Source organism: Prionailurus bengalensis, chromosome B1 (genome assembly GCF_016509475.1).
Source record: "Prionailurus bengalensis isolate Pbe53 chromosome B1, Fcat_Pben_1.1_paternal_pri, whole genome shotgun sequence".
Lineage (NCBI taxonomy): Eukaryota > Metazoa > Chordata > Mammalia > Carnivora > Felidae > Prionailurus > Prionailurus bengalensis.
In genome coordinates this window covers 151,246,364-151,257,030 of record NC_057344.1, presented here as the reverse complement: position 1 = coordinate 151,257,030, position 10,667 = coordinate 151,246,364, and the positions used below count along the sequence as shown (strand labels likewise).

At 38.6% G+C, this 10,667-nt stretch overlaps 1 pseudogene; it reads left to right on the top strand.

Moving 5' to 3' along the window:
• Nucleotides 1-2,952: 2,952 nt before the first annotated feature.
• LOC122469341 lies at nt 2,953-9,827 on the top strand (annotated as a pseudogene).
• The last annotated feature ends 840 nt before the right edge of the window (nt 9,828-10,667 follow it).

Here is a 10,667-nt window from a genome sequence, read left to right as displayed (position 1 = left end):
TTATCACATATTATCTATTTGGGTAGATACTTTGAAGTGCAATGGATTTCCATATATAAGGAAAGGATTCCCTTGTGAGTATTAAATAGAAGTTGCTTAAAGTCTGTTGCATATTACATGTAAATAGAGTGTTTAACACATATATTTTACTCCTTACAGATGCTCAAAAGTTTTTAATCTGGGGATTTACTACCATAACAGTAAACCCTCTTGGTATATATTTATAAAATATTACCTAGTTATTATAGTTCTATCCCCACTCTGACTAATGTTTTAAGAGTAAAATGGTTACTTTACAACACAAAAGTTAAACTTCAAAAAACTTAAGTATATAATATTTCCTAGAGAAAAGAACTATAATTCTCAAGCTGATAGGAACTGGGGAGATTTAGTGATACTCAATCCAGCTTAAAATAAAGTTGCTGTCCTGTCCTTTCCTACGGCTTAGGTCTCTGACAGCAAACATAATTAAAGCTATAGAGAGAGAAATCACCAGTTGTTCTGAATCAGTGAAACGTGACAGCCAAGAAAATAATGCTAAGGTTTTTTTTAAGTCCCAAGTACTGATTCTACCCACAGTCCCCTTTTTTCTGTGTCATTCTTAACAGCAGAAATAAATACAGAACAAACATGAATCAATAGAAAAGGCTGGGGAGAGAGAGAACAATTTAGGGAATTTCTGTGATGTATTATAGTTCATACCCATGCAGTCATCCAGTGAGCCTGGCGTTCCCCTCAGCTCTGCCCGGCTGGCACCTGCTCACTCTTATAGTCAGCCCCATGGCTTCTCCATGTCACTTCCCTCCCGTAGACTGTCCGTTCGGGTGCCAGAAAAAGTAGGGTTAGTACTTCCACATCTGTTTCCTACTAAAGTCACAGAAGTCTCTTGTCAATGACCTACTCCTTGGCCTTGTTAGTAAAAGGTGGATATGAGGTAGAAGACTGGTACGATGAAAAGAGGCTATTTTAAATTGCTGTCATCGTGATTAAATGTGATTTTCTCCAAAATGCCCCAGGGGCTTATTTTGAACCAAATCTTCTCCTGCTGGCATGTTTCTGATTCACTGGCATTACCTTCCTGTATGCCAGGGATATGCCATCTTTAAAGGAATTAAAAAGGATGATCACCATGAATTCAGACTGTGTTGTATTTAACGTGTATATAATATGTATTCTTGAAACTGCTATGAAGACTGTGGTTTTCCTGAAACTAGTTTTTGCAGGCTGCATGATTCTTGGCAGTCTCCTAGAAGCAACACAGGAATCATCCGCATAATTCTGCCACTGGCTCTTAAACTCAGAAGTGGGCAATCGGCTAGTACTTATTTTAGAAAGTCTGGCAGGTCCGCTGAGTTTGCTCACAACTGTGCACCTCTTAGAAATCTCGTGCTAGTGAGCTCAATTATTATTAAAAGACCGAACTATAATTAACACACAACACCATGCCACCTTGTCACCTTTTGGACTAACCATTCCTCACAGTGACATACTACAGAAAGCCTGCTCCTTCGTGATATGGCCATTACACTGTAAGAACTGAAATTATGTCAGGGCGCCTGGGTGGCTTTGTCAGTTAAGCGTCCCACTTCGGCTCAGGTCATGATCTCCCAGTTTGCGGGTTCAAGCCTCCTCGTCAGGCTCTGTGCTGACAGCTAAGAGCTTGAAGCCTGCTTCGGATTCCTCTCTCTCTACCCTCCCCTGCTCAGTCTCTCTCTGTTTCTCAAAAATGTATAAACTAAAAATTTTAAACAATTTTTTTTTAAAACTGAAATTAGGTCAGTTATTTTTATTTCTTAAAACTATGCAAGGTTACAGACATTTTTCCCTACTAGCTGATGACATAAATCCAAAGTTCCAAGACTGATTTGTTTTATCTTGGTATGTTTCGTTATATATGTGTCTGTGGCAGATAAAAAGAATGAGAACTGGACTTCTGGTCTTGGGCCTTTCACTTCCTTACGATGCAGCCTTGCATAAGTCACCTTAGTTTCATGATTTTTATCTGTCAAATGGAAATAACAATACACATCCTACCTATCACACAGAATATAAAATTGTAAAGTGCTAGATAAATGTAAGCTTTGTGCATTGATGAAAATGCCTTGAGTTAATAAACATATGTTTATAAAATATGCATTTTTATTGAAAACATATATATTAGTGAAAGGATTGTTTGGCAGGAAAACTGGCTGGGAACCAAAGACTCATGCTGCAAATTGCCAATTCCAAGTGGCTTGGCAGAAAATCCAGATGGAAATCACATACCTCCCTATGATGATTAACTTTATGTGTCAGTTTGGCTGGGTCCTGGTGTCTAGATATTTGGTCAAACATTTTTTCTAGATGTTTTTATGAACGTGTTTTTTGGATGAGATTAACATTTGTATCACTGGACTTTACAGTTAAGCAGATTGCCCTCTGTAGTGTGGGTGGGCCTCATCCAATCAACTGAAGTCCTGAATAGAAAAAAGACTGCCCTCCCCAGAACAGGAAGGAATTCTGCCAGCAGACAGCCTGTAGACTTCAAGTGCAACTTCAGCTCTTCCCTGGGTGTCCTGCCTGTTGGACTTACCCTGTTGATTTTGGACCTGCCAGCCTCTATTATAATGTGAGCCAATTCCTTAAAATAAAGTTTGTTCTTTCTCTCTCTCTCTTTTTCTCATTCTCTGTCTCTACACACACACACACACACACACACACACACACACACACCCTCAGCTGTTTTGTTTCTCTGGAGAACCCTAACTACTATACCCCTTAAATCTATGTAGAGTGATTGACTAATCCTGGCCAATGGATAAGTGAAGCGTGTCACTTCTGCAGTGAGGTATCTAATTACCTGGTGTGCTCTCTCCACTTTGTCTTCTCCTCCTGTGGCATATTTGGAAGCCACATGTGGAGGATAGCTACATGTGGTGCACAAGATGGATGAAGCCTGAAGATTGGCCCAATATGACGCAACAGAGATTTGAGGATTATCTGCTACAGCAGCTGGAACTAGTTACCCTGACTAATACAGGTATATGTTATTGTGTACAAATTGAACTAAAAAGGAAAATTCTGCATTATTTGGAGCATAAAAGAAAAAAAAAAAAGCAGCTCCTGACACCTGGAAACTATCCTGAACACTTTCTCACAGAACACCAACATCGGACAAAGCATTCTCTGACTATGATATCAAGAAAGAAACAAGCCATGGAATGAATAAGTCAGGGGAATCAAAGGTACAGCGTAGGGAACACAGTCAATGGTACTCAGTAGTGACAGATGGTGGTTACACTTGTGGTGAGCACAGCATAACCTACAGAGATGGTGAATCACTATGCTCTACGCATGAAACTAATGTAACATTGTGTGTCAACCATACTCAAATTTATAAAAATAAAGACAGAAACCAGACCACTCTGTAATCATGTGTGAAGACAGAGAAAAATGTAAATGTTGTCCAAACAATTCAATTCAACATCTCCCTATCTCGAGTAACATGAATGAATGCTGCTCATTTTAGCTTCCCTCTAGTCTTCCCTCCTTCTAAGTCAGATATTCTAAATACCCAATCAGGAGAAGCCCTGCTTCCTGACAGCATGCAATCCAGAAAAAAAAAAAAAAGCCTCAGAACAAAGACTTAAAATTCCTTATATCTTTCCCCAAATCACCTAACCAACACTGAAATCCTGTTTTAAAAGTCCTTTCCAACACTTACTGAGATGCCCTGTGATTTCCCAGCACCAGTAGTGTGGCCTCCTTCAACTGCTCATGACAGCAGAAATCTAAATTGTCCAACGACAGGTGTGTTCCTAGTAGTCTTTAGCTGGAGAGCATCAATACGGGCAATAATTGTACCCTCAGAAAATACAGACTATCTATTTGATTCTAATCTCCTGTAGTCATGCTGATTTTCAGAGTGGGTAGATGAAAACAGCTTTGCTTTAAACCACATTGTGAGACTCTATAATCAATAACAACATTATATCTGTATTAAATTGTTATTTTTAAAAAAACTTGGGTTTTTTTCTGGGGGAATTTTGTAGCTTGAAATATGTCCAATTGCTTATTAAAAACTTGTTACTTTAGGGACACCTGAGTGGCTCAGTCAGTTAAGTGTCTGACTTCAGCTCAGGTCATGATCTCACAGTTTGTGGGTTCAACTCCCACAACTGGATCAGCACTGATCTTGCAGAGCCTGTTTGAGATTTTCTCTCTCCCTCTCTCTGTCCCTCCCCCACTTGCTTGCTCACTCTCTCTCTCTCTCAAAAATAAATAAACTTAAGAAAAATAAAAAGTAAAAAAATAAAATAAACTAGCCACTTTATATTTGATCTTCATTTATTGAAAAGTCTTTAATGGAATACATAGAGAATTACGATTTGTGTTTTGACAAATCAATTGTCAACTTTATTTTCCTTTAACAAGAAAGAAAATGTTACTCTCCAGAAACCTATGAATTGCCAAACTTGGAATTAAATGTATGGGGGAAAGTTAAAAAGACTTCACTACCTGGCAAACTTTTTAATTGGCTTTAGAACAACTGGAAAGCCTCTTGGCTAAAGACAAAATTAGATCTGCACCTCACACCAGGTGCTAAGATAAACTTCAAAAGGATCATATATTTAAAGTAAAAAAATAAATTAAAATTTTACAGGGCACCTGGATGGCTCAGTTAGTGCAACGTGCAATGATTTGGGGGGGGTGGGTTCAAGCCCCACATTGGGTGTAAAGATTACTTAAAAAATAAAATCTTGAAAAAATTAATAAAAAATTTACATGAATTGGAAGATGATATAGATGAATACCTTTCAACCTGGGGTCAGGGAAATTTCCCAACTATCTCAATACCCAATAACAATTCAAGAAAGAAGAATGAATAATTAACTAATAATTTAAAAGTACCCTGCAGAGCAGAAACACTGTAAACAAAGTTAAAATGTACATAAAAACTTGGAGAAATTACTTATAACTGATAAAAGGGAGTGGAACAAAGGCCAGCATAAATGATATAATAAGAGCTCCCCAAACTCTCAAATAAAAAGACCAACAATCCAACAGAAGAATTATTAAAGAATATGAACAGGTAGTTCACAGAACAAGAACACAGAAATGACTCTTAAAGATTAGAAAACAATGGCCAATCTCCCTTAATAAGAAAAATTCTAAATACCACTATTGTGACAAAATATTGCTTGCCTATCAGATTGGCAATATTTAAGTTTGACAATAAATCTGTCAGGGAAAATGTTAGGAATGGGAATGTTTCTCAATTTCTAGTGGAAATGCAAACTGGAAGAGCCATTAAGATAACAGTTTGGCAATATATAGAAAAAATAGGGAATTAGTAAGTGATTATAGCAAGCTTTCAGAATAGAAAGTTAAAAGGTCAACGAACTGTAAACAAGTTGAATTTGAGATTACAAACGCATTGTCATTTATATTAGCACCTTCAAAAAACTGAAATACTTAGGTATAAATCTAACAAAATTATGTACAAGATCTATATGAGAAAAACTGCAAAGCTCTGATGAATGAAATTAAAAAACTAAATAAATGGACACCATATTTCATGTTCATGAATAGAAAGATTCAAATATTGTCAAAATGTCAGTTCTTCCCAACTCCAACTACAGATTCAGTACAATCCTAAATTCCATCAAGTTATTGTGTAGATATCAACAAACTGATTCTAAAGTTTAAATGGAGAGGCAAAAGACTCAAAATAGCCAACGCAATATTAAAGGCAAAGAACAAAGTCAAAGGGTTGACACTATGTGACTTCATGATTACTATAAGACTATGTGGTATTGGTGAAAGAACGGACAAACAGATCAATGAAACAGAATAGAGAGCTGAGAAATAGACCCCATAAATACAGCCAGCTGATCTTTGACAAAGGAGCAAAGGCAATACAATGAAGAAAAGATGGTCTTTTAAATAACTGGTGCTGGAACAACTGGACATCCAAACCAAAAAGAAGAAGGAGAAGGAAAAGAAATAGCTACACACAGACTTTGCACCCTTATAGAAATCAACCCAAAAAGGATCACAGAGCTAAATGTAAAACACAAAACTACAAAACTCCTAAAAAATCACATTGGAGAAAATCTAGATGACCTTATGTCTGTAATTACTTTTTAAATACAACAGTGAAGGCATGATCCATGAAAGAAATAATTAATAAGCTGCAATTCCTTAAAATTAAAACTTTCTGGGGTGCTTGGGTGGCTCAGTTGGCTAAGCGTCTGACTCTTGATTTCGGCTCAGGTCGTGATCTCACAGTTCATCAGATAGAGCCCCATGTGGGGATCTGCACTAACAGCTTAGTGCCTACTTGGGATTTTCTCTCTCTCTCTGCCCCTCCCCTGTTCTTGCTCTCTTTCTCTCACTCTCTCTCTCTCTCTCTCTCTCTCAAAATAAATAAACTTAAAAAAATTTTTTTAACTTTCTGCTCTGCATAATATACTATCAAAAGAAAGCAAAGACAAGCCACAAATTGAGAGAAAATATTTGCAGAAAACCCATGATAAAGGACTGTTACCCAAACTATACAAAGAATACTTAAAACTCAACAACATGAAAACAAACAGCCCAATTAAAAAATGGGCCAAAGACCTCAACAGGCATCTCACCAAGTGAGATATACAGATGGCAAACGAACATATGAAAGAGTTTCACATCAGATGTCATTGGGGAAACACAAATTAAAACAATTGAGAAACCACTACACACTTATTAGAAATTATCAAAATCAGTTGATCTAACAATGAAAAAACTGACAATACCAAATGTTGGCAAGGGTGAGGAGCAACAGGAACTCTCATTCATTGTTGGTGGGAATGCAAAATGCTACAGCCACTTTGGAGGATACTTTGGCAGTTTCTTATTAAAATAAACATACTCTTACCATACAACTCATCAATATCACTCTTTGATATTTACTCAAAGGAGCTGGAAATGTATGTCTACACAAAAAATCTACATTAAAAATGTGTGTAGCAGCTTTATTAATAATTGCCAAAACTTTGAGGCAATCAAGATGTTCTTCAATAAGTGAATGGATAAACTGTGATACATCCAGACAGTGGATTAATATTCAGCACTAAAAAGAAAGATCTGTTAAGCCATGAAAAGACATGAAAGAAAATTAAGTGTATATTACTAGGTAAAAGAAGTACTATTATATGATTCCAATCATATGACATTCTGGAAAAGGCAAAACTATGGATACAATAAAAAGATCAGTGGTCGCTAGGGGCCTGGGGGCATGGGATGAATAGGCAAAGCACAGAAGATTATTAGGACAGGGAAAATGCCCTGTATACTATAATTATGGATACATGTCATTATACATTTGTCCAAATCCATAGAATGCACAACACCAATTAGACTGTACCCTAATGTAAACTATGGACTTTGGGTCACAATAATGTATCAATGTAGGCTCGTCACTGCCAACAAATGCACCACTCTGGTCAGGGATTTTGATAAAAGGGCAAGTTGTGGATGTGTGGAGGCAGGGGGTTTAGGAGAAATCTCTGTACCTTCTGTTCAATATTGTTGTGAATATAAAACCATTCTAAAACTTAAAGTCTGTTAACATATTTACCCAAAAACATGATTTTACCCTTGACATTTCTACCTCTAGGAATTTATCCCAAATATACACTGGAAAAGTATGAAATGATATACAAACATTATTTATTGTGAAATTATTTATAAAGTTAATTACTAGCAACAATAAAAATATCCATCAACAATTTCACTGAAATCCCAGGATACAAAATCAACATATAGACATCAATTGCATTCTTTTACACTAATGATAAAGAATCTGAAAACAAATAAATATAACCATCCCATTCACAACACCATCAAAAACAATAAAGTTCTTAGGAATAAATTCAACACAAGGAAGTAAAAGATATATACAACAAAAACTACAAAATTTAGCTAAAAGAAATCAACACAAAAAGGGGAAAAATATCCTGTGTTCATGGATCAAAAGACTTAATATTGTTAAATGGGCATAATACCAAAAGCCTTCGACATTCAGCATAACCCCAACCAAAATACCAATAGCATTCTTCACAGAAACAGAAGAGAGAACACTAAAATTTGTGTGGATCCACAAAAGACCTAAAATAGGCAAAATAATTTTGAGAAAAAAGAGCGAAGACAGAGGTACCATGTTTCTGGATTTCAAGCTATACTACAAAGTCATGGTAAAACAAAAACAAAAACAAAAAAAAAAACAAAAACAAAACAGTACTGGCACAAAAATAGACACAACCTATGGAACAGAGTAGAAACCCCAGAATTAAATACCAGTATATACTGACAACTAATATTTGCCAAGGAAGCCAAAAACACCCAATAAGGAAAAGATAGTCTTTTCAATAAATAGTGCTGGGCGAACTAGAGAACCACATGCAGAACAATGAAATTGGACCCCTAACTCACGCCACTCACAAAAATTAATTTAAAATGGAGTTCCATCAGAAGTAGGAAAAGAGAGTGGACCCCAGAGAGCCCTGAGCAGTCCCACTGCCTCCACAGGCCTAGTTATCATCACACCCCAGGAGGAGCCCAGCTACCTAGTCTGGCCCCAGTCACCATCACCATAGCTGTAAGCATGGAGGCTGAGACCCAGTAGCCAACCGCAGTCCTTGCCCTCAGCACTGCTGACACCAAGCCCGGTACGATGGGCAGTGGCCTCATGGGGGACACTAGCCAGCAGCCACAAGATCACTGCAATGGAAGGTTTGGTAACAGTAAAATGGTTCAACGGATATGAAAGAAACGGATATGGTTTCGTCAACTGGAATGACACAGAGGACAATGTACACCAGCTTACCATAAAGAAGAACCCAGGAAGTACCTTCCCAGTGCAGGAGACAGAGAGGCTGGAGTTTGATGTGTCAAAGGAGAAAAGGGGTCAGAAGCAGCTAATGTGACAGGCCTCAGTGGAGTTCCACTGCAAGGCAGTAAGAATACAGCATACCATAACCATTATAGGCACTATCCGTGTCACAGGGGTCCTTCATGCAGTTACCCACAGAATTACCAAAATAGTGAGAGTAGGAAAAGAAGAAGGGATTGGAGAGTGCTCCCAAAGGCCAGGCCACATAGCATAGGCCCTACCACAGATGGTGGGTTGGATTCCACTTTACTATGTGCAGAGGCCCTATGGGCATGGACCACAGTATTCTCAACCTCCCTATCCAAGCAGGCTGCAACAGAACAAGATAAAAAAGTGAGACAGAATATTACTGGGGCTATAGATCATGATTCCACAAGGGGTCCTCCTTGCCAAAGACAGCCTAGGGGCACTTGGGTGGATCAGTCAGTTGGGCATCCCACTTCGGCTCAAGTTATGATTTCACAGCTCATGGGTGTGAACCCCCATATCGGGCTCTGTGCTGAAGCTCAGGGCCTGGAGACTGCTTAGGATTCTGTGTCTCCCTCTCTCTCTGACTCTCCCCCACTCGTGCTCTGTCTCTCTTTCTCTCAAAAATAAATATTAACAAAAAAAATTTTTTTAAAGACAGGCCAGAGAGGACAACAATGAAGAAGATAAGGAAAAATCAAAGAAATGAGACCCCAAATCACCAGCCACCTCAACCTGGGTACCGCAGCAACTTCAATTACAGAGGCAGATGCCCAGAAAACTCTAAACCACAAGATGGCAAAGCAGTGGATCCACCAGCTGAGATTTCGTCAGCTTCCAAGGCTGAGCACAGTGGGGATGAGTAAATGCGGCTTACCATTGCTACCATGATCAGGTTTAGTCATTCAACAAGAAAAAATCAATATGAAATCCCTGCAATAAGAAATGAGTGGCACCTGGGTGGCTCAGTTGGTTAAGCATGGGAGTCTTGACTTTGGCTAAGGTCATAATCTCATGGTTCCTGAGATAGAGCCCTACATGGGGCTCTGTGCTGGCAGCACTGAAGCCTGCTTAGGATTCTCTATCTTGCTCTCCACCACTCATATTCTCTCTCCCTCTCTCAAATAAATAAACTTAAAAAAAAGAAAAAGATTTAAGAAATGAACAAAAGATTGGAGCTGAAGACCTTAAGTGCTTGCTTTTTTTTTTTTTAATTTTTTTTTCAACGTTTATTTATTTTTGGGACAGAGAGAGACAGAGCATGGACGGGGGAGGGGCAGAGAGAGAGGGAGACACAGAATGGGAAACAGGCTCCAGGCTCTGAGCCATCAGCCCAGAGCCTGATGCGGGGCTCGAACTCACGGACCGCGAGATCGTGACCTGGCTGAAGTCGGACGCTTAACCGACTGCGCCACCCAGGCGCCCCCTTAAGTGCTTGCTTTTATCCCATTAAGCAGATAAATAGAACTATCTGCATTATCTATGCAGCATGGGTGGTTTTTTTAATGTTTATTTATTTATTTTGATAAAGGGAGAGAGAGAGAGAGAGAACAGGGAAGGGGCAGAGAGAGAGGAAGAGAGAGAATGCCAAGCAGGCTCCATGCTATGAGAACCCAATGCCAGGCTCCATCCCACAATCCTGGGATCACGACCTGAGCTGACGTCAAGAGTAGGATGCTTAATTGACTGAGCCACCCAGACTTTAAAGTTATCTTTACAGTTAAAGATAAAAGAGAGAATCTTAAAAGCAGCAAGAGAAAAATGACTTGTTACATATAAGAGATCTCCC